This window comes from Vicugna pacos, chromosome 31 (genome assembly GCF_048564905.1).
Source record: "Vicugna pacos chromosome 31, VicPac4, whole genome shotgun sequence".
In the NCBI taxonomy this organism is placed as follows: Eukaryota; Metazoa; Chordata; class Mammalia; order Artiodactyla; family Camelidae; genus Vicugna; species Vicugna pacos.
In genome coordinates, this window is record NC_133017.1 from 8,321,045 (window position 1) to 8,345,719 (window position 24,675).

At 47.6% G+C, this 24,675-nt stretch overlaps 2 long non-coding RNA genes across 2 annotated transcripts in view; one reads left to right on the forward strand and one right to left on the reverse strand.

Annotated features, from left to right (window-relative positions):
* Positions 1-394: 394 nt before the first annotated feature.
* LOC140690699 (uncharacterized) overlaps positions 395-24,675 on the reverse strand; it is a 316,124-nt gene continuing 291,843 nt past the window's right edge. Inside the window, exons 7-9 of the long non-coding RNA XR_012065958.1 lie at positions 3,717-3,877; positions 758-875; positions 395-494 (exon numbers count right to left, since the gene is read on the reverse strand). This is a non-coding gene — a long non-coding RNA (uncharacterized lncRNA). The remainder of the gene's footprint in view (positions 495-757; positions 876-3,716; positions 3,878-24,675) is intronic.
* LOC140690698 (uncharacterized) lies at positions 9,919-16,482 on the forward strand. Its single transcript, XR_012065957.1, has 4 exons — positions 9,919-9,943; positions 11,339-11,575; positions 14,687-14,816; positions 15,670-16,482. It is a non-coding gene; the product is annotated as an uncharacterized lncRNA (long non-coding RNA).

Sequence of the window (24,675 nt, forward strand, 5' to 3'; positions counted from 1 at the left end):
CTGCAAGAATGTGCACTTGCCTTCTAATCCTGGTCACGTTCCTGAGCACCTCCCTGCATCCCTACACTCCCTGCACATTTGCACCCCTGCTACTCTCTGCAATTCTGCATCCCTCCACTCCCGCATCCCCTGAACTGCCTGCGCCCTCCACAGCCCCTGCACACCTGTCATCAGTTACTTTTGCACTGCCTACATTCCTGCACCCCTGCATGTCCCACACACCACCTCTTGGGCCTTTGGCAGCTGTTAGACCAATGCACAGGGACTCACTCTTTGCCAGTATATTATGCATCAGTGTACGTCAGGGGTTGCCTGCAGGAAGGTACATGTTCCCGGTCATTAGCCTGGGCCACTTGGGTGATCTCTGTGAGGTCACCAGGGACGGGCTTAGAGATGCTGTTTTCCGGGAAGAGAGGAGTTGAAACAGGTCTTGAGGGCAGAGCTGTGCTCACCAGGCCGTCCACGCTTCATGTTTTACACAGGGCTTCGGAGAACTGAAATGGATCCGGCCAAGTAAGACCGGCCTGCTGTGCGCCCACCTCAGTCCTGGGCTCTGAGTCAGACCGACTGGCTCCCACCCTCAGGGCCCAGTTTGGGCACCTGAATGGTCCCTTTGAGGCATCCCATCAGTTCTCAGGAAGAAGTCTGTCTGCTTCCACCCCATGGCCCTCCCTCCTACTGTGCTGGCCTCAGGAAGGTTCCTTATTTGGGGAAGAAGGCAGCCCACCCCCTACCCCACCCCTCACCTTTCTCTCACCCAGGCTGGTGCTCTCTCTGCCCATCAGAGTCTGGGAAGCCATCCCTCTTCAGTTATGTCCCTTCTGAGATGGACTTGCTTCCACTCAATTCTAGGCGAGGATGCACCATGGAATGCACTGGGTAAGAGAACCAAAATAAATAATTTCTTCTGTGAGGTTGTCTGTTTATCTACCGGGGCTGGGCTGTGTGTAGTTTGCTACAGCTATTGGTGTGAGAGGCTAAAACAGCCTGCGTGTCCTTGTTTTCATCTCCCCGCTGTCTTTGGATTTTCCCTAGACACTCCTGAGATATTTACTTCTTTTAGTTTTATTCCTGTTATTACACAGGGGCCCTACTGTCATGGAGATAAGGTGTTGGGGGAGTAGGACAGAGCAGGGCATCTGCAGTCCTGTGATTAGTTCTCATTGAGCCTGTGCCCTGAGCTGTGACCTCCACCAGTGTGTCTCTTTCCCCCCACCCCAATTTGGGTGAGACAGAAGGGATTTCCCTTCTCCCAGGTTGGTTAGGCTCTGGTAAAATAATTTTTCATTAAAAAAACAAACAAAAAACAACTACCCCCAATGAAACAGAATGTTCTGGGTGTATTTCAATAGAGTTATTTTCTCCTTTCCAGGCAGGAAGCATGAGGAATTTTCCTCTGAACTTCATTCTGAGAACAGGACACGTTCTTGGAGGTAAAATGCATGGAAAAGAGCAGGGGGCCCATCTGACTGGCCCCCTGGAGTTGTCACACTCAGATTTCCCCACGCTGAGCCTCCCGCTGGCCTCAGGGACCTGTTAAATCTGCCTGCCCCCGGGGTTATTACAAAAGACGGTTCTGCCCTGGGAGCTGTGACTTTCTAAGCCTGCCCGGCTGCCTCTCTGGGTTGGGAGCAGCTTTCCCCCTCAGTTTTCTTGTGGATCTAAGAAGAGCAGTGGGTTTTCAGCTCCCTCAGCTCTGGTATTTTAAGGACAGAAGGAGCAACTTCTGAGCTCCTCACAAGCTGGACTAGAGTCTGCAAGCCTCCCCTCCTCTGCCTCCATGCAGACAATAATTGGCTGTGGTTCTAGCCGAATTTCTGAAGATGTGGATTTAAACACACACATCCCAGCCCCCACAGGAGCACACAGTCCCATAAATCCCTACAGCATCCACTGGAAACTACGGAGCTGATGAGGACATGGGTTTCAGGGCTGCAGGGGCCTGACTGCACGACTTGCTCCATGACCTATTAACGTGGTTGCTCTAGGCCTTGTCCCAAGTGGCTTGCTTACTATACCTGGTACATGGGAAATATAAAATAAGTACTAGAACCTCCAATTTTTCTCCCTCTTGGGCCTTCCAACTTAAAAAGTAATAAGTGAACTCAGACGGCATAGTCACCACAATGAGGTCAGACCACCCTGGCTCCCCTGAGTGACCGGCACTGACTTGCACCTTAACTCGGAACAGTAGGGGAACCGCCTTCCTCTAACTGGGCCTCTCCCCACACCAGGCACGCCCTTAGCTGAGACGGGGCCAACTCCCCTATTGAGGTGTGTGCTGGTGGCTTCAGTGTGACATGGCCCTGCCGGGACACGAACCTGCATTGAGGTGGAGGGTCAGGAGGAGGGGGGTCCCTGATGGGGCAGCAGGGGGCCTGGTGACACCCTGCCCAGCCTGGTGCCTAGGGCTCCCCAACATCTCCTACGGCCCCCGGGTCGGCTCTGGTCTGGGCAACTCCATGCAACCTCCCAGTAACTTTTCATTAAGTCCCTTTTTGCTTTTATCAGACAGAGGTTGCTTCTGTTACTTGTTAAGTGAAACAGTGCATCAGGAAACCAGACTATTTCTAAGATCAGTAAAATACCAACTTCGGTCAGCTCGCCGGGCAGACCGTGCAGCACAAATTCCCGCACAGGGCTGTGCAAATGCCTTACGTGAAGGGTCCTCATCATCTGTCTTCAGAGATACAGAAGTTGGTGCTTCAGGTAAAACCTCATGGAGGGATTGAGAAATCCAAAGCTGGTTGGTTTCAGAGACTAACCAGTCGGATCAGACCCCTGAGCTGTGATCAGAAGCCTGACTCAATGTCACGCAGACTCAGCGCCCTAAGTGTCCGGTGGGGCTGGTGCTGTTCCCTTCACAAGCTCTCACTGGGGAGTCACTGCAGCCCCTTACCCTCAGCAGGGAATCCAGCCCTCTTAGCCCCCACCCTGAGTGTTCCATGACACAAATCTCGGGAATGTTTAATTTTCATCTTTTTTTAGGAGGATGAAGGTGGGGCAAGTGGAGACATAAATTCACACTTAGTGACACCAAGTCACAGCCAGTACCTCCTCCTCGGAGAGCTATGTGCTCCCACAGTGGTGGCTGGTTGGCTGGGCAGAGCCCCTGCACTGGTCACAGAGGGACTCTCTCCTCTGGCTGCAACTGATGGGTTGGACAATAAATCCAGATGGGGCAGAGCATCTTTCCCGGGAATTTGGTACTGACACACAGAAATTAATTTCACTCATCTGGGGATTGGGAGGAGGGTGGGAATCAAATGAAACCAGAGCAGGAGAGAAAGTTACAAGTGAAAGAGAGAGAGACAGAGAGATTGAGCTTGTGCGAGCAAATAGTGGGAAGGAAGGAAAACAATCCGGACAGAGGAATTCTAGCTCCTGGTTGTCTAGTGTGTCCCAGTCCATCAATGAACCTGCAGGATGGTTAACATCATTCCAGTTTTGCAGATTAGGAAACACATTAGGTGCCACTGACCCCTCACTTCCCACTGCCTGAAGGCACCATGATCCTCACAGGGACCCTGCTGTGCTGACAGCCCAGCACCCTGATCAAAGGGCCCCGGCGGGAGTGGGAACCCCTCTGAGTGTGGAGAGTTCCCTACACCGAGATGCCATGCATCAGCAGGTTCCCTCTCACCCCAGGTTAACATCACCCCAGCTGTGCAGTCTCCCGACCCGCTTCCATCCCTGCCAGGCACCCCCATCCTTACCACCGAGTGTACTGCAGGAATTCAGGCACAGGGATGCCCAAAGCAACACGAGCCCACCGGCTGTACAAACAGCACACTCCCAGCCCCACCAGGGCTCGATGGGGATAGTAGGTGTCCTCAACTTTCGTGTATTTAAGGCAATCTGTTTCTTCAGCTGAAGGCTATAGAGAAAAATAAAAGGTCCAAAACATCATTCAGTGAGGAATTCCTCCAAGGACCTGACTCCAGGGTCTATAACCAGTTGTGCTGGCCGCTCCTACCGCCGGACTTTGGGTGAGGTGGATTAATGATCAGCACAATCGCCGGTAGCCCAGCTCCTGGCCTTGGCTGCCCAGAGGGGGCTGGGGGAATGGGTAAGGCCAGGGCACTCAGGAAGATCACAGAGGACCTGACCTCTACCCTCCGTACTTGTAAACCCCCAAATCTCAAGGCATCAGACAGAGTGCAGCCAACACAATAATGAGATGCTCCCATCTCTTCACTCACTCCTGTCGGTTCACTTATGTGCTGAGCATCCACTGGGTCACAGGACATGACACATAGGATGTCCGATGGAACAGGCTTGGTAATTCCCCCTGGATCCTGTTCAATCTGATGGAAGAATGATCACTCATAAATGGTTTCTCAAAAGAATACATAGACAGAAGACAAACTACAGAGTGAATCAAATTTTAAAATATAAATGAAGATCCCCCAGTCTCCCCACCTAAGGTTAACGGCATAAAGAAAATAGACCTTGCCTTTGATCACCAAGGAAGTGGTCACCCCTCTCGGGGGAAAGGAGAGTTATTCTTTGAGCAGGATACAGAAGTGCTCCATCGGATTGGACCAGGACTTCTGCATTCATTCAGCAAATCTGTGTAAGCTCCTACTACATATGGGAATCTAGTAACTAGACCCGTTCCCAAGGCTCTTGGGCTTTATTATTCAACAAAATAGACACGACTCCCCATCACTGGGGGCTCAGAGTTTTAGCAGAGGAAACAGGCAGCATGTTGGGGGTAGCAAGAGCTTGGGGAAAAATAAGAGTGATATGAGCAAACTCAGGTGATGGCGGTGGGGTGCGAGGCAGACAGGAGGGAACAAGGCAATCGTGGCAGATCTCACGGAGTAATGAACTTGAAGCAGCATAGATCCGGAGGAAGAAGGAAGAGCCAGAGCCAGAGGCCCCCAGACTGAGGGGGAGAGTGTGGGCGGAGAGGCAGAGCACGCCGGGTCCTGGAAGACTTTGGGACGACTTTGGATCCTAATGAAATGGTGACCCTTTTAGTGAGTTTTGATGGGATGGGTGATGTCCAATTTATGCTTTTGTTTTGTTTTTTTTGGGGGGGGAGGATAATTTATTTATTTTCGTGAAGGTGCTGTGGTTTGAACCCAGGATCTCATGCATGCTAAGCATGTGCTCTATCACTGAGCTACACCCACCCCCTCAATGTATGCTTTTATAGGCTCCCTCTGACTCTGTGAGGATGAGATTGTAGAAAAGCAAAGATGGAAGAAGGAGGCTATTTGGTGTCCAAGAAGTGGCTGAAGGTGGCTCCTAGGAGGGTGGGGAACAGGGAGTAGGTGGTTAATGAAGACAGAGTAGCCAGAATTTTCTAACAAGATGGATTTGCTGTGTGTGTGTGTGTGTGTGTGTGTGTTTAAGAGAAAAAGAGAGAAAGAACATCGTTCCAACATCTAGACCTGGAAAATGGGATGGATGTCCCCTCCATCCACAGGGGATAGGACAAGATGGGGTTGAGCAGGTGGAAAGGGGCTAGAATCAGCTCAGTTCTTCAATGTCATGGTTAAGGAGTCTATAAGATATTGCTACCAAAATTCCTAATAGTTAGACGAGTCTGGGGTTTTTTTTCTTTCTTTTTAACTTTAAAAAAATATAATTTAAATGTATTAATTTTATTATGTGAATGAATTTGGAATTTTATTTCATGCCAAGTTATATGTTATAATAGCCAAATGGAAAATATATCAGAAAAGGGGAGAAATGTGGGCTTTCACATAAACTGACTGTCCATAACATAGGTAAAATTTCAATAAAACCAGTCTTCAATGCAAAAACCTCATCTTGCTGCTACATAAAATTAAATGAAAAAGGATTATGTTGATGTATCATTATTTCATGTTACATAATAGCCCCAAACAAACACACTGTTTAACTATGGGGCTTGTAGAAATACTATTCACTTTATTAATATAAATACAGAAATGCAGAAAGGTTCTAAGGTAGAATGAGCATCTTAGTGGAAATAATAGAGATCTGAGCATTTTACATGATATGTATGGACTGATTCAAAATTTGGAAAAGTAATTTACACAGTAGAACACATGTATGAATGTGAAAGCAAGATGAATGAAAGAAAAAGAATATGAGTATCAGGGAGAGAGTTCCAAATGGAAAAGGCAAATCAGGGAGTTTTGGACATATCGAGAAATTGAGGGCATGTCAATTTCCAATTCTGGTTGCTTCCACCAAAGGTATCGCAGGACCCAACTCCGGGACACATTCGCATTAAATGTTTGGAAAAAAGAGGAGACTTTGGCAAAAGACCAGCCAGTGGATCGAAAGCAGAGTGATGGGCTGGAGGCCAAGTAAAGCAGGGACACGGGGGAGGAGTGATGGAAGAGCTGGGTCAAATGCTGCCAAAGGGCCACGCATGATGAAGACTTAAAACTGACCACTATATTTAGCAATGTGGGGTCACTGATGGCCTTGACAGAGCAGTTTCCATAGAGCAAGGGATCAGGGGAACAGCCAGAGTGGGTGCAAAATGGGATGGCTCAAGAGAATATGCAGACATTGAGTTTAAACTACTCATTAAAGATTTGCTGCAAAGACATGGGGTGGCAATTAGTGGGGGCGAATTAGGGTCAAGGAGTGCTGTTCCTTTCTTTTAAGAGGACGGACTTTTATATACTGATAGGAGACAACAAGCAGGAGAACAAAATAGATGAGGTAGTGACAGAGAGGATGGATGTGGGAGTGACAGCCTGGAGAAGATTGGATGGATGGCCCCCATGGCGACTTTTGGATGATCTGGCTTTCGATGTCACCTGTAATAAGAGGTGGGGCAGCGAGAGTGAGGTCACAGACATCAGAAGGCGAGAGGATGTGCTGGGAGTTGCTGGTGAAAGTTCTCTTCTGTTGGCTTCAGTTTGCTTGGTCAAAGTAGAAAAGTAAACTTACCAGCTGAGGAACGAGGAGGTAGAGCTACTAGAGTCAGGAGCATGAGTTACGAAAGAGCCTTCAGGGACAGTGGGACAGTGAAAAGAGCAGGGGGAGACGGGGGGTGTGTGCTCTCAGAAAGTTACATTTTATCTTTGAGGTCCCCAAGTGTTGGATGTGTGATTGCCCTTCCTGCTGTCTACAAAATAAAAATTGAATATGGTTCAGGGAAAATTCTATTTCATTCTAAGAGGCTGCCTGTTTCTCAGGAATGGTCATCTTAAACTGTAAACATTACAAAAATGTTGAGAAGAAGAACTTGTATACAAAATGACCCACTATTTTCTATAAATTTGGTTGCTATTTAGTTCCCCTATCAATACCGCAGAACCGATACTGCCTAGGATGGAGATACATCAATGCTTATGTGGAAATTAAATCTGTAACTTTTTCCTAAACTCCATGGCTTCCTTAACATCCCATTCCCCTTGGAATTTAGTGGTGTCTGGTATAAGAAACGAGAAACAGTTTAAGAAAATCCCGGCTAAGAATTACACAGCACAACCTCAGCTCAGAAGTATACAGCAGTAAAAAATGTTTAGCAGCAAAACTCCGTAACTACTCTTAAAGAATTTTGTAAACCTGGGTCTGCCCAGATGTTTGCAAACTGGAAAGGTACTCCAATCACTTGACCGGTATGGGAAGCAGAGGCTGGTCAGCCTGTTCTGTAAAACCCAGAGAGTAAATATTTTCAGTTTTGCAGATCATTTTGTTGTAACCATGCAGGTCTGCAATAAGAAAATGAAGAGCACTGGGAGACAGGAAACAAATGGGCATGCCCACGCCCTCCCTTCCACTCAGGGCAGCTTCTCTGTGGTGGGGAGCTTTGCCACATTGACTTGTTTCTTTGTTTCCATTGGTTTCTTTGTTTCCAACTTACTGCTCAAGCTCAGAACTTCAAGTGAGCCTGGTCCTTCAGCATCCATGCAGAGAGAAGGCTGAGCGGGGGTGGGGACCCCACCTGACAGAGAAGAGAGATGGCTTGTCACCATGACATGAGACAATCACACCTTCCGGGGAGAAAGGGAACAAAGATAAGGGAGGGGAAGAGCAGTGGGACCCCTGGGTCACCTGCCAGGCTTGCTCTCCCTCCACGGCCACCCTGGGGGCCTGGGTGGTGTTCGAACTCAGCTACAGTGATTTGGCTGAGGGGACTCAGGATAATGGACACTCCGTCTCCACACCGGGTTCCAAGCTCAGCCTCTCTATCTCTACGCTCTGAGTTTCTGGAACTCACCTGGAATAATACATGATCAGGCCAGACCCAGAGCCCAAACACCACAAGGGTCACGTGGGGTTGTAACCCCATGCTCAGTGGTCGGGGTCTCCTTGTAAATCTGCAGAAATCCCTGTTCTGCCTCATTCCTGGGAGAAACCACACATCTCCTCATACTCTGTCTGTTCTACTCTTGAGGCTATTGTCCTGGAGGGATGCAGAGTCCTTGAACCTGGCCCTCCAAACGTACATAAGCAGCCTGTTCAATAAAACAAATTATGCACTTTTCCACATTTGCTAGTTTTTTGATTCCAGAAAGGCTGCGGGACTCTTTCTCACTGTCTCCTGTGCCCCCACCACTTGGTGGCCCTCTCCTCATGGAAACACGATTTCCCACAACTGCACCCTGCCTCCCAGCTTGTCAGAGGGGAGTGACCCACAAGGACACAAGTGTTTGTGAGGATCCTGTACCCCAGCAGAAAGCCTACTCCTGGAGTCACGGACAGGGTTCTGGCCTCCTGAGCCGCTCAGCTCTAATTGAAAGCCTAAACTGGGGACCCCGAACATTGCTGAATGACTTTCTGAGTCACCTTGGCCGGAGGGGCCTGATTTTTCGTTCCAGGAATGGATGTAGTGCAGCCTCCATTTTCAGGGCTGACATACATGATGGATCTAGCTTCCCCAACTGCACCCCAGGAAGGAGAGGCCCTTCCATTCCACTGTTTAGAAACCCATCCCAGGGGAGTTCCGAAGCACCGCATCGCTGTCAGGTCCAGCATCCCTACAGAGTGGCCCCTCCCCCTGATTGAGCCCCTTCCCTGGGCCTTCCCTGCCCTGACATGACCACACCCCAGGTGGTGCTGGGGAAGGCAGGGAGTGCAGTGACGTGTGGGGGGAGCAGAGCCCCTTGCTCTGGAGTGAGGGTTCTTGGGGAGACCACAGAGCAAGGCACACACCACCCCCAACCTATACCCCAAACTCTTAGCCCAGCCAACACAAGGGCCGCTCTGCGCTCTCTCACCGTGTCTCTCCTCTGAGACTGCACCCAACCCGGCATCTGGCACCCCAGCCCTACCTCCCCTCTTATGACAGATCCCGTCTTCATGGAAACTGCCTAGCAGAGTGTATTCAAGGCCGGCAGCGGGCCTGGCGGATCTGCATTTCAGGTGCCCTACCTGGCCAGCCGTGCGTGCCTGGGCTCAGTCCTCTATCTTGCCCACCGGCAGCCTGGGTCCACGTCCGGTGCAAGGGGAGGCCGCGGAGCCCAGGCTAATCCCCACACACAGACAGGTGAGGGTGCCCCCGCCCCGCTGCCCGGCTGCCCCGCTGCCCCGCTGCCCCGCTGCCTCGCTGCCCCTTGCCCCGCCCACTGGTGGCAGCACCGCCCCAGCCTCCGGCCGGCGCTACCTGCAGGTGAGGATGTCCGCGCGGCCCCGCCCTCCCCGGCCCCGCCCAGCTGTCCCATAAGCCTCCCCCCAACCCCGTGCTGGCCGTGCCCTGGCTCCCATTGGCTCCACAAGTTCTGCCCTCGCACATCTAGACTGGGGAGGACGCACGACGCAAGCGCTAGGGGAGGGCCCCGCGGCGTTGCCATGGTTACAGGCGCCGCGCTTCGCACGGGCCACAGTGCGCTTCTGGGGCGGGGAGCGGGCTCCGGAAGTGTGTAGCTGCCAGGGACCATGGCGGTGCTTGCCTCTGGGGTTGGCGGCTTGCTTGGTTGGGCGACTAGTTCTGACTTGGTCAGTAGGCGGCAGACATCCTGTCTGGGGCGGCGTCCCACAGAAGGTAAACGTACTTCCGCGCCGTCGGCGGGGCCGGTGGACATGAACTGTGGTGGGATCGGGGTTGGGGTGGTGGCCGGGGAGGGCTATGGTGCCGGGGAGCGTTTTGGGGCGGGGCGGGGCAGGGCTTGGGCACAGCCTCAAGCTTTCCTCCCCCTCAGGCCCTGGGGCTGGGGCCGCGAGTCTGGGTCTCCCTTGGTGGCTGAGTTCTCCCAGAACACCCCGGGAAGGGCAGGCAGAGAACCCATCTTGTATGAAGCGGGGCCTTACCAGGGTTTTCAAGAGCCCCAGAATCAGATGTTGGAATGGGGTGGTTTATCAGCCTTGTTTATTTGCAGGGAAATTTCAGTTCATTCCAGATGTTGGTTCCTTCAGTCAACCTCAGGAATAAGACACAAGGGTCAGTGCCGATAAGCAGTTATCTAGGGCTTAACTCAAAATAAACTATGCAGGGTGTAGGGATGGTAGATGGGAGCCTCTCTCTTGAAGTTAGCAGTCTTATGGGATTAGAGGCCCTGGCTGAGGATAACATCCTCATCTGCAGTAATGGAGGTTGTGAGAAACACACAGAGAAGGGAGGGGTGTGGTGGCAGTAACTCATTACAGAATCCAGGACCCTTGCCTGGCTCTAGTGTAGAAGAGCCTCACCTAGGATAGGGCAGCAGTTATCAAAGTGTATCTAAGGCCCCTGAGGTGCAGGACCATTTTTATAGAAACGCCGGGATGTCACCTGCCTTTTGCACACTCTTACTCTCCCGAGTCCCTGTGGGGTTTTCCAGGGAAAACTTGGCCTGTGATATCAAAAAACAGGGAATGCAGAGGTAGATAGGAGAATTCAGCTCTCACCAGTCCAAAAGATATTTGCAGAAATTAAAATCACTGCTATTTTTCTCACTAATGATTTTTGTTTTGAAAAATAGAATTATATTTTGTTTAAGAGTATTAATGGTAACATACAGCAGATTGTTAATATTTTTAAGTGAATTGATGCACTTTTTCTAACTTCTTATTCAACTTCTAACACAGGAAATATTGATAGATTTAACTCACATAAATAGCAGCCTTTTGGGGTTCTCAGTAATTGTTAAGAGTGTATAGGGTTCTGTAGAACAAGAAGTTTGTGAGCCCCTGGAGAACGGGTGCTCAGGTGATAGTCAGGTGCTTAGTGGTGTTAGACAGACGCCAAGATGTCTTCCGCAACTGCTCCCGGACTTGAAGTAATTGGCCACATGGAAATGGGCGGGCAGTGCCTCCACTTTACAAACCAGAAGCTGCCGAATGTGTCTGGAGTCTAGGCCATGGGCTGTGCAGGGATTCCCATTGTATCAGTTCTATCTAAGCCGGGATTCCTGTGAAGAGGCCTGGCCCTGAAGACCCGCTCTCCTTTGCTCCCTGCCAGGTACCTTCTGTTTGACTTCAACCTTCCAGAGGGCTCCAGCCTCCGTAGGAACATCTGCATCCACATTGCCTTCCTCCTGAAGACCCTGCTGAAGATGGAGGAGCCGGTACTGGGGCCACCTCTACCACTGGCAGAGCCCCAACATCAACCAGGTCTGGATTCCCTGGTCCGACTCCTTTGACCTCCCAAGTCTCAACAGAAACATCCCTGACACTGAGTACGTGCAGTTCATTGCAGGTGAGGCGGTGGTCATCTAAAAGGGACCAGGTGGTCGTTGTTCTGGTTCCGATCTGAACATCAGGCCATCTTACTTTGGGCTTGTCAGTCTGCTTAGGGGCCTTGCTCATATTTCACACACTGCAGGTGAATTTGGTTTTCCCATAGTTTTTTCGGGAAATCAATTTGAAGTGTATGAGCTCTATGTCCCCTCACCTCTGAAAATCCTGGCCTCCTGGTGAGATGGAGCGATGACAAGGAGGCCACTTCCACAGACCTTGTCCCAGAAGGACTCGCTCCCTGTGCACTCAGGGCTGTTCTTACCTGTAGGAAAACGATGTGTGTGTAGCATGGGCGACGTGCTGGAGAAAGTATGTAACTGCCCATCCAGTATAATTTGGTCCTGCTCAAGCTACACATTTTAAGTTTTGTAAGAGGGAAGACTTCAAGATTTTCTTTGAATAAAGGTATTTAGAGCTTATCAATTTTTTTAAATTGAAATGTGGTTGATTTATAATGTTTTGTTAGTTTCAGATATACAGCTGTTTTGTTAGTTTCAGGTATACAGCATAGTGATTCAGTTGTACATATACATAGTCTATTCTTTTTCAGGTTCTTTTCCATTATAGGTTGCAAGATACTGAATATTGCTCCCTGTGTTCTACAGTGAATCCTTGTCGTTTGTCTGTTTTACATACACTAATTTGTATCTGTTAATCCCAAACACCTGTTTGGTTTATAAGTCTGTGAGTCTGTTTTTGTTTTATAAATAAGTTCATTTGTATCATTTTTTAAAAAATTCCACATATAAATGATATAATATGATACTTGTCTTTGTCTGACTTATTTCACTTAGTGAGATAATCTCCAGTTCCCTCCAAGTTGCTGTAAATGGCCTTATTTCTTTCTTTGTTATGACTGAGTAATATTCTGTTATATCTAAATACCACATCTTTATCCAGTCATCTGTCAGTGGACGTTTAGGTTGCTTCTATGTCTTGGCCATTTTAAACAGTGCTCCTGTGAACTTTGAGGTGCAGGTATCTTTTGGAATTAAGGTACCCTCTGTATATATGCCCAGGAGTGGGATTGCTGGATTAGGTGATAAGTTATTTTTTTTTTTTGTCTTTTGAGGAATATCCATACTGTTTTCCACAGTGGCTGCACCAATCTACATTCCCACCAACAATGTAGGAGTGTTTCCTATTCCCACACCTCTCCAGCATTTATGGTTTGTGGACTTTTGAATGATGGCCATTCTGACTGGTGTGAGATGATAACATTGTAGTTTTGAGCTGCATTTCTCTGATAATTGAGCGATATTGAGCATTTTTTTATATGTCTATTGGCCATTTGTGTGTCTTCATTGGAGAATTGCTTGTTTAGTTGTTCTGCCCTTTTTTGGATTTGGTTGTTTATTTATTTCTTATTCAGTTGTATGAACTATTTATATAGTCTAGAAATTAAGCCATGGTCAGTCTCATCTTTTGCAAATATTTTCTCCCATTCCATAGGTTGTCTTTTTGTTTTACTTATGGTTTCTATTGCTGTGCAGAAGTTTATAAGTTTAATTAGGTCTCATTTATTTATTTTGGCTTTTATTTCTGTTGCTTGGGTTGCTGAGATTGCCCTAGGAAAACATTGCTGAGATGTGTGTCAAATAATGTTTTGCCTATGTTTCCTTGTGAGAAGTTTATAGTGTCTTGTTTAATATTTAAGTCTCTAAGCCATTTTGATTTTGTTTCTTTTTGGTTTTTTTGTGACTCTATTGTATGCTTTTGATTTGTGGTTACCTTATTCTTCAAATATATCAACCCATTACTATATCTGTTTCCTTTAGACTGATAATCATGTAAGCTCCAACACATCCTAAGAATAACGAAGAAAAAAATGAAAGAAAAAAAATCTATATTTTCTTGCTCCCCTCTCCCATTCCCACCTTTTTTTATTTTGATGTCCTTTTTCATTTTTACATCTTTATGTTTATTCTCTTGTAACTCGTTATTGCATTTCCAAATATGGTTGTCCTGTTTCTATAGCACCCTGCTTCCTTTCTGTTTAGAATAGAAACTTTTAATGTCTCTGTTAGGTTCAATATTGCTGAATTATCTCCCCTCCCCCTCTCCCCTCCCCCCCAGGCTTCTGAAAACTCAGTCCAGGAAAGCTAAACCATTCTAGCCTTCATCAGTTCTGGGAAAGCAATCTTCAGAGTGGGAAAATACATTGAAAAATAATATTCTGTGAGTTGCTTTCTACCCTTGCCCAGAGATGAGAAACATCTGAAGGTGGAGGAAAAAAGTTGGAGGTGGGGAACACAAAGTCTTTTCTCCTTTTGCTACTGAAGAAATGATTGCTTTTGTAATTAGTGATGATGCCCTTTAAATTGGTGAGATCGAGATTCCACAGCTTCAGTGCCTGTGAATAATAAGCTGGGAGAAAGCTCTCCAGGGCCCCTGCAGTGGGAAAGGCAGCCCCTCTGAGCACCTGTTATTCTGTATTCTTCCTGCCTCCACACGGTTTCGCTAGGCACCGTGCAGGACAATGCAGTAACCCAAGGTGGAGGACAGGGAGACCCCTGCTGTGTGGCGAGCCACAGGAGCCCACACTTGAAGGACAAAATGTAGAGTAGTGGGGCGGTCATAGGAACAGATGATGGTTGAGACCCAGGATAGTGTCCTGGAGTCCAGCAGCCAAGGTTGGTGGGGCAGATGGGGCCCTGGAGCATGGGCAGTCCTTGAGGGATCTGAAGCAAAGATAGGAACCAAGAGACTGGATTTGTGTGGGGGTACGGCTCCCCTTGGAGTCTGCGGGGCAGCTCAGTGAGCCCAGGGGAAGCGGGCACTTCCCCAAAGCTGGGTTGACAGGTCACAACCAACTCACTGGGGACCGAGAGGCACTGAGTCATTTTTAACTTTTTGTCCCTCTTCCTGGAAAAGGAACTGCTGCCGGTTAAGTAGCCTGTGTCGAAAGTGAGAATAAAAGACATGAAGCAAGATTGCCTCAAAAGTCATCCATTGTGTAGTTGTTAATAAGGGTCAAATGCAAACTTGAATAGATGAAATGAATCATTCATCAGAGGATTTTAAAACCCTTTAAAATAAAAATTCTTGCTGCCTTTGTTCTTCATTTCAGGGTTCACTTGGTGATAATAATAGTAACCAAAGCAACAGCAAACCCTTACAGAACTCTGTCCTGCTGTTCCAGGAACGCTGTGTTCACGACAATCCAATGAGTAGGCACCACTATGAGTTCCACTTTAAAGGTAAGGACATTCATTATTCACACGGCTAATAAATGGCAGAGCTGGGACTTGAACCCAAGCTGTCAAGCCCCAGAGCCCCCTCTCAGCCCCTTCACTGCAGCTCATCACTTGGCATGCCCGACACAGGCCAGCATTTAAGAGCAGCGTGACCTTGGCCAAGGCTGCTTCAATGCTTGGTCTCTGTTTCCCCATCTGTAGAATGGGGGTGTGGGCAGTGAACTCTGTGAGCTCAGTGGTCACTTCCTCCAGCTCTGCTATTATTCTGCTTTGAGTTAGTTCGGTAAGTATCCGAGCCCCTACATGGCCCACACATGGGCTGGCCCTTTGCTAGTTCGTGGGTTACGGAGAAAAGTAAGATCAGCCTGCTTCTCCGAGGAGTCGTTGTCCCTCCACGGGAAGCAGTTGCGAGGTCCAGGCTCCCTCGCTGGCAGTCAGGGGCTGGGCAGGAAAGTCTGATAAGAGAAGATGGAGGCAGAGCCCCTCCGGGAACAGTTGTGGCCACACAGCTCTCAGTAGTGAGAGCCTCTGTGAAGGCTGCTGAGAGGGGAGTCCTCATGAGGCCAGTAGTCCCCCCAAACTAAGCCCTCAGGACAAAGATTCAGCCAACCCTTCAGTGTCACCATAGAGCCAGTCCATCCTCATCACTGTGCCTCTGTGCTCCTTTGTCCTGGGGCCTCTCTTCCCCCTACACCCAGAAGACTTTCCTCCCTCACTTCTCTGAGTGTCCCCTCACTTCACCCGTGGTCCCTGCTTCCTGGGTAACCATCTCTGGAGTTGATACTTTGCCCCCTCACACACCCCCGTTTGATCAGGAGCCTGGGTTGACCTCTTTGTGCTCACTTTCCACCTTCAGATCATTGCTCCTCCTCTCTTGGGAGCTCCTGGAAAACCCAGATCCTTTCCTAGAAGTGCCTGCCACCCTGGCCTCCCTGCTCATCTGCCTCAGTCAGGAGCACCTGGACCACCAGCTCTGTATTGCCTCACCTCCTACCATCAAGACATCAAATTTGATTCTCCCTCCACCACCCAGTATGATCATTTTAGGGTCTTCTTCTCCGTCAGCCTGAGCCAGCCACCCCCCATTCACCCTATCCCCAGGCTCATACCCGGGCTTGTCTCCTTCCAGGTTCAAGCCTCTCTCCTTGAAGTGCCCACCTCTAGCCGTCCGGCTGCTTCTCCACCAGCCTCCCTGGCCCTCTTTCACCCTCACTGGGGCATCAAGCGCTGACTCCTCTGCTTTCCTGCCTGTCCACGTTCCTCTTACTTCCACTTCCCCACCTTCCAGCTCTGCATCCACATTCAGCCCTCTTTTTATGACAAACAAAACTCCCTTGACCCTTGATCTTTTCAGTTCCTCACCAGGATGACTTCCATCTCGGTTCACCCAGCTCTCTTTTTTCTGAGCCTGCAGGAAACAGGCTCTCCCAGCACAAATTTCTAAGACTACAAATCAATGACCACCATGTTGCCACTGCCAGGCAATCCTCCAGGATTTCTCTTGTGAGCACATTTCCCCACTTATCACTCAGTCGTGTCAACATTCTCTGCTCTCTGCACACCTCTAAGCTTCCCTGTGTCTCTTCCCTGACTCCCAGCAGATGGCCTTGCCTCCTGCTTCAAAGAGAATGACATGTTACTGGAAAGGAACTCGCTCACCTGCAGCAAATCTGCTCACCTCACCTTTTATCTGTCTCTCTCCCACCTGGACTCTAGCTGTAGTTGTTCTTAATTTAGTGAGTTTAGTTGACATATATATACACAGTTAAAAGCATAGCACACTATAGGCTACCTTCTAGGGCTTACTTTTTTAATTTAACATAGAGTGTGTGATTCATCCATTTTGTTGCATGTACCTGCAGTTCATTTGTTTTAACTGATCTTAAATATTGTGTGTGTGAAAATAACACAAGAGAATGGTAACCCAGGATTCAGGATGCTGGTTACTTCCTGTGAGAGGAGGCCAAGAGCAGGATAGGGAAAGAGGACACAGTATGTCACTGTCAATATTCCTGTTATGATGCTGGGTGATAAGTTCATAGCTGTGTCTTATAATACTAATTTTAATACATAAATACCTCTGACAGGCACCTGCAATGAGAATGTTTCATGAACCAAGACATACAATGGATAATATTACATCATTATTGTTATGTAATCTTGTTATATTTTACATTAATCATAATCTTACATTATTTGTTATGGGTTATATGTTATATAGGTGCATGAATTATATATTATGTATATAAACACCTACATATGTATTATATACTATCTGCTAATAAATAAACAGAACATAATATGCTAGTATATCTTCTATTATGTATAATTAAATAAATAATATCATACTATATCCTGTTATATGACATGGCACATAATCTTTCATAAAATCAGAAATCTGTCAATATATATTGGTAATTAATAAAATTTTTTTAAAAAAAACCCACAGCTTTTAATGCCGACACCACTCCAGCTGTCACTATCTTTCCTCTTCCCTTTCATGGTCGTGGTCTTCACGGTGCTATTCATTCCCCCTTTCATCTCCTTATCCTGAACCTTCCTCCTCCTCCCTTCGCATGCTGGCTTCTGCCCCGTGGCCCCTCTAGTCACCAGCGGCTTCTGGGGCACTGATTTGCAGGCACGGTCTCAGGCCCCAGCTCACCTGGGTGTCCGCCGCCTCTGCTACCGCTGGTGGGGGCAGAGTGCACCTCTTGTCCTGGAAGAGAACACAGCACAGACTCAGTGACCAGCAGCAGGTGTGGCCGGGACCTGCAGGACTTGGGGGAGAGCCAGACTGTCTGCATCCAGACCGGGGGCACTTGGAGTGTGAGGAAACCCAATCCTCACTGTCCCTGAAGTGAGGAAAACACCCTCAGGTGAGTTAAAGTGCTTATGACATAGGTCTGTTGGCTGGAAAGGACAAACGGGCCCCTAAGGGGAGGTTAGTTGATGTTCCAGGCCCCACGAAAGCCCTAAGGGCTGGCTGGGAAGCAGGCTGGACCCTCCACTGGACCCAGTGTCCACTCGGGGGTGGGGCCTTCCGGAACAAGCAGAAAGCTCTCAGTCTCTGGGGGGAACACGGCAGTGTGGGAGCATCCCTGCAGCGAGTCAAGTGAATTCAGGGCCTGTGGGATCCGTTTGTATGGCCACATCGAGCCTCAGCAGAAGCCACAGCAGGTGTGGATTCCTGTCTCTCCAGCTGTCATCTTCGTGTCTGAGTGCCAGGCTTCAGACCCGATCCCCTGGGGCGCTAGAACAGTTATAGACAGAGGCGGCTCGGGGAGGCCCCAAGAGGGTGGTACTGGCCTTCCTGCCGACACGATTACATGAAGATCAAACAATCCATCGATGGGAAGAAAATAAGAACCATGATCACATCTGGACCCCAAGCTTAGATGTGGTATATGGGTGACATTTATCAACAATCCAGTGAGGTTCTGGCCAGGGCAGCAAGCCAGGAGTGACACTGAGGAGCCTCATTGTGCAGAGGCTGGACTGGGGGTCTGCAGGCTCCTCCCAGGAGAAGCCTCAGTGTTTGGGAGGTGGCTAACATGCCTCCTTCGTGTCACCAGCAAGTGGTGCCACCTGCAGGAAATCAGCTGTAATCCTGGGATGGATCAGCACTGAGTGATATGATAAAGGCTCCTACAAGAGGGGGCACCTGATGGACAGTGAACCAACCAACAGGCTGATGAGATTCCCACCTTTGTTTATCGTGCTTTCATAGCCAAGAGTGAGGAGAGAGTTGAATGGCTCACCATGAATATTTTAACAACTTGAGAGGGTTCCATGTCTCACTGCATTTAAGTGTCACCTGGAGGAATTCAGACAGTGTTTAGACCCAGGGGAGGCTAACGGCCTCTTGGTTCCTCATCAACCTGGCAAGCCCACCAACCCTCTATGGCCAGACCTTGGCAAGTCACTTCCCTTGTTAGAACAAAACCTTTCCCACGCACGCCTGTGGTAAGCTTTTGTTTTTTTTTTAATTAATGGGAATGAAGATACGTTACAGCCTCCTCAGACCTTTCCTTAGGGCTTCTCACCTTAGACCCCGGCAAGGGGGCCCGCTGCCCTCAGTCCTGCACTGCAGACGGTCCCCCTGGCCCTGACACTTCCTCTGGCCACGCCCTCCATTGGGTGGAGTCAGCAGGGCCAAGGGGACATGGTCATTGGCTCCTTCCCGTGCTCTAGAAACACAGGACCCCGAATGCCCTGCCTAAGCAGCCCCTGATCCATTTCTAGTGCCTGCACCGGCTCTCCCCGGAATTCAGATTCCCAAGACTCACAGAGAGGACAAAGGGCAGCTGTTTGCATGGAGGTTATAGGCAGAGCCGGAAGTGAATTCTGAGTGTCCCCCTGTGCACATCCAAGGCCCCTTATGGCAAGGGATGGACACAGCATTGGGAAGAAAAGAGTCAGGCTAGTGATCAGAGTCTTGGAATCAGCTCTCCCCACACACTCACTTTCTTTGCAGGACTCCCCTGAGTCTGGGAATTCTAATTTTGAACCTGGCCTTCCCCCTGATAATGAATGTATATTTGTAAAGGTAGGACTTTAACCTACTGCACTTAAGATGTTTAGATATATAGGATGTGAGCTCCCAGGTATGCTCTGGAACTGCACTTCCAAAGGTCCAGAGCATTTATGTTGGCTCTACTGAGACTGTAAGTGGCAAAGACCATCTCCAGGGTGGAGGGGCTCCTGCTTCACGCTCCGAAGCCAGGATCTTCTGAGAGGATAAAACAATGGACACTGAGACCCTCAATTGTAAATAGATTTAGAATAAAGCCAAAGGTGTGTATGACGTGTGTGTGCACACACAAGCACCTGGGGAATTGTGTTGTACGTGACTGTGAGTGTGTATGTGGCTGTGCGTGCGTGCGCCAGGTGATGTATGTGGTAGTGAGTATGCTATGTGTGTGTGTGTGTGTGCCTGAGGACATGTGTGGTTGTGTGTATGCTATGTGTGTGTGTGGTACATAAGTCCATGTACGTTTGTGTGCATAGGGAAGTATGTGGAGCAAAGCCAGTGTGTCTGCACGTGTGTTTGTGCATATGTGCATGCATTAGTTTTAACAGTAGAAGCTGTCTTTTAGAATTCTGAAGTAGTAAAATTTGTATGATGTCTTTCGCTGTATAATTCAAAATTAAAAAATCTTCAGTCACCAGAAATTTTTTACCCCCCAGATTCTGATTTTTTTTTTCCATATTGATATGTCTTCATTTTACTGATGAGGAAACTTAGCTTAGAGATGTTAACTGACTCAACCAAGGGCATGGAGCCCGTGTTCCCAGGGCCAGGACGCAGTCCAAGCCACGCTGCTCCAGAGGCCTGGGGCCCTGCTCACGATTACACGTGGCCTCTTGGCAGGGGAACAGATTCTGATGGGCTGTGGCCAGCGTGCAGGCTGTCCAAGCCGGGGACTCGGGAAGCCAGGCAGAGAGTACCAGACAGCAGACAAGAGTGAAGCCCTGCTCAGAAGTCAGAGAGGTTCCTAGGTCTTGGATGAGGAAGGAGGCTCACTGCTCATCCTTGATCCCTTTGCTAGTGGCCAAATGGGACCAAAGCCCATGAGAGCACTTCTGGGAACTGCCTGCCAAAACCTGGAAAAGGACTGCTCAGGACTGGCTCTGCAGTAGGAGCAGAGGAAGGAAATGTAGCCTCTTGGTGGACATTCTTGGTGATGGCAGTAGGAGGCCTAGCAGCCTTGTTATGGGGGTGGCAGGACAGGGTCCAACTGGATGATCGTTTTCACGTGTCCTAAAAATCATTGTTTCATATATTGTATCCATTTTGTGGTTTATTTTAGGATGTTAAATATGGTCTTTTTACTCCATATTAGCTGGACTGATTAATTTTTTTATTGATAATTTTCTCTTCAATGATTTGGAAGGTATATTGCCTTTTAATGAAAATTCTCTCTAAACTTTTATAAATCATCTCTAAGTTCATAACTTTATATGTAATTGGACCAGTATTCCTATAACACTATCAAAAATGAAATAATCTATTAGATCCTGTTCCACAATAATGATAAATTTAGCATATTTTACCTCTCTGCTGTTCCAGATTGTGTGTGTGTGCGTGTGTGTGTGTGTGTATGTCCTCCAGTTACTACTTTTTGACAGTCGCTTTCAGTTTGTTATATTAACAATGAAAATCTAGGTATAAACTTCTTGGATTTCATTGCTCACTACCACAATTTAATACCATGTCTTTCCCACTTTTGAGTTATTTACTTATCAGGATTTTCAAATCAACTGGACACATGATTCGCTAAGTTTTTTCAAGTGCTGGACTTGGAGCACTTTCATGTATATATGCAGCTTTATATTCTCCTTCTCAACAACTCTCAGCGTGTTGTTGATGGACCAAGACTTATTTTAAAATATGGCATTGTTTTTCATCACCAAAAAAACAAAAAAGTTTTCTTGATTTAAATTCCTGTCTTTTTATGACTGGCTAGACTTGTCAGCTGGATAGAGATTTCCTTAACCTTCCTCCTTCTTTTCGCCATAACTCGGATTCATTGAGATGCATGTTTTTACCATTTCTCAGATGGGCTTCCACTTTGACTTCTGCTTTCAACCATCACCCCACTCTTTTTCTCCATGTTTATTCCTGAAAAAGTGAGCTCTCTATTGGATTAAAAATGGTTCCTGTCAGAGATGTGTGGCTCCCTGTCCAAAGGTCCAAATGAAGAGAAAAGGAAAGATTCCCGTTTCTGGTGGTTACATTTTGTCAGCTTAGAGATCTAGTTATCCGTGTGCCTGCGGTGGAATATGCAATATCTTGGCTCAGAGTTTCCTTTTTCTGGCTTACTAGGGGAGCCGTATTAGCTGGAGTCACGGCGCTGTGGCCGTTGTCAGGATCCTGGGACCGAGGCAGCCCCTCTCCCCCCTTGTTATTTTGATCTTGCAAACTGGGTCTCAGCTATGTGAACCCTGCACCTGGTGGCCAGGATCGCCCCCCATGTGACGTGTCTCCAGTTCCTCGGCATCCCTCACTGCTATCAGCTAGCTCCAGTAAGGGTACGAGCTGGCTTCCACTGCGATCCTTCCTCCTTCCTCTCCAGGCAGGCCCTTCTTTGCCACTAGTTGTCCCTATACCTTCTGTCCTGCGCTACATAAGCTGAAGGAATTTCTCAGCGTTTCCAGCAGGTAGATGGTGCTCTTCTATGTTTGGACTCCTTCAGTACTTGCAGTGGAAATTTAGGAGGTGGAAAGGAAGAGGTTGGGGGTTCTCCGTATCTAGGGGCTCCCTATCCAGCAGATTCAACTAATAGTGGTTTGAAAATATTCATGGAAAAACAGAAAGTTTCAAAAAGCAACACTTGAATTTGCCATACACTGACAACTACTTACACAGCATTCATGTTGTATTAGATACCGTGAGTAATCTAGAAATGATTTAAAGTACACAGGAGGACACAGCAAAAGAGAATGTGACAACGAATGTACATGTATATTCATGTATAACTGAAAAATTATGCTCTAAGCTGGAATTTGATGCAACACTGTAAAATGAATATAACTCAATAAAAAATGTATATATATATATATATATATATATATATATATATATATATATATATATATATATAAATTACATGGGAAGGTGCACATAAGTTCCATGCAAGTCCTATGCCATTTCATACAAGAGGCATCAGCATCCATGGATGTTGACGTCAGGGTGGAGTCCTGGAACCAGTGCCCCATGGTTACCAAGGGATGACTGGAAGTCCAGGCTCCTTATCCCAGCCTGGCAGGTCCCCACGTGGTCTGAATCCTACCTGTACCACACTTCCCTTGTCACTCTCCCCCAGCCCTGGCAGACTGCCCTCTGATTGTTGAACAGGCCACACTCACTGCGCTTCATGTCTGGCCCCTAGAAATACCCGTTACTTTCTGAGCATGGCTCTGCTTTCACAAAACGGGCTACATTTTCACTAGAGAAGACAGTGTGGAATTTCCTTTAAAAGCTGAAAATAGACTTAACTCATGATCCAGCCTTCCCATTCTCGGGCATATGTCAGAAGAAAACTCTAATTCAAAAAGACACATGCACCTCAATGCTCAGAGCGGCACTATTTATATTAGCCAGGACACGGCAACAACCCAAGTGTCCATCGACACCTGACTGGATAAAGATGTAGTAGTATATTTATACAAAGGAATACTACTCAGCCATTAAAAAGAACAAAATAATGCCATTTGCAGCAACATGGATGGACGTACAGATAGTCATTCTAAGTGAAGTAAGCCAGAAAAAGAGAAAAATGCCATATGATATCACTTATATGTGGGATCTAAAAAAACACACAAATGAACTTAACTACAAAAGAGAAACAGACCCACAGACGTACAGAAACAAACTTACGGTTACCAGGGAGAGAAGGGGATGAGAAGGGATAAATATGGGAATTGGAAAAGTGTCCCACTTGGGGAGTTATTGAAATGTTAGCTATCTTGATTGTGGTGATGGTTTTCTGGGTGTAGACATCTATCAAATTGATCAAATAGGACATGTGAAATATGTGTAATTTACTATACAGGAATCATACCACAATAAAGGTGCCTGTAAAATAAAAAAAAAAGAAAAAAAGAAAAGTTTGGTGGCATTGTGTCCTACGTTTTTATGTGTCTTTAGTGAGTGCGTCTTCAAGTTTCCGGTCTGCCATATTTTCTGAACCAGAAGTGCCCTCTTCCCTTTTCTTTGATAAAAATGTCAGTGGGTGGCATTGATTCCCGTTGCTTCAACTTCTCTCTGTCCACTGATTATCTGTCAAATCTTTTCCAGCAAGGACATTTCATTTCAGTCCCAGAAATATACTTATAATTGACAAGTAGACATTCCCACTTGATTAGTCCATAAAAATCTCAAGCTCTGTATGTTTGGATTTACACTCGCTCAGAACTAGGTTTATTTCTTCAAACAATGGCATCACTATCCCATCTGTTTCCCGTGACATACATCTGGGAGTTTTCCTTTACTTTTCCACTCCCTAACCCCTTCAGTACTACAATTCTCTTCCTTAATGTCCCCCAACTAAGTCCCCGCCCCTCGCCCCCCACTGCATTAATTCCCACCCCTTGCTAGTCTCCCCAGTGCTGTTCTTTAGAGTGAACAATCCACTTTGCTCACTTTTAATGACTAATATGTGGCACTCTCCTCCTTAAAACCCCAAAGAATTCCCCGCGGCGTATGTGAGGAAGTCCATGCTCCCTGACTTAACGTCACAACTTCTCATCACCTAGTTGCTGCTTTTTTTCAGCCTCAGCTTCCGTTAGTTCCCCACAGCCTCTAGCCTCACTGACCTTCCTTCCCTAAGTGCAAAGTGCTCTTAGACACGACCAGACATCTGCACTAGACACGCAAGCTGCCGAGATTCCCTTGTCCAGCACGCACTCTTCTGGTCTAGAGATTTGCTGGAATACGTCAGATGTCAGTGCAGAAAGCTTTTCCTCTCTGACACCTTCCCTACCTTCTAGAACCCTGCCCCAGGCAGTGCAAGAGCCCCTCTGAACATATAGTATATATGATGCCAAGTGAGTCTTACCACATTGTTTTGAAAACCTATTTAAATTTTTCTCTTCCACAACACACTGTGATCTCCTTGAGGGATGGGGGGCTTTGTGGTATTTGTCTAGACAGCTAATGTCTGGCACAGACCCCGGGCCATCGGAAACAGTCTGACTCATCAAGAAGACTTGTCGTCTTTGCGATGTAAGAAAGACTACATGCTCTCTGATCTTACACCATCCGGCAAGGGTCAAAATAATTTCACATAGAACTACAGAGGCAAAATATGTGTATTCTTTTCCTCTTTGTGAGTGCGAGATCATAGGCATCCTGGAACGG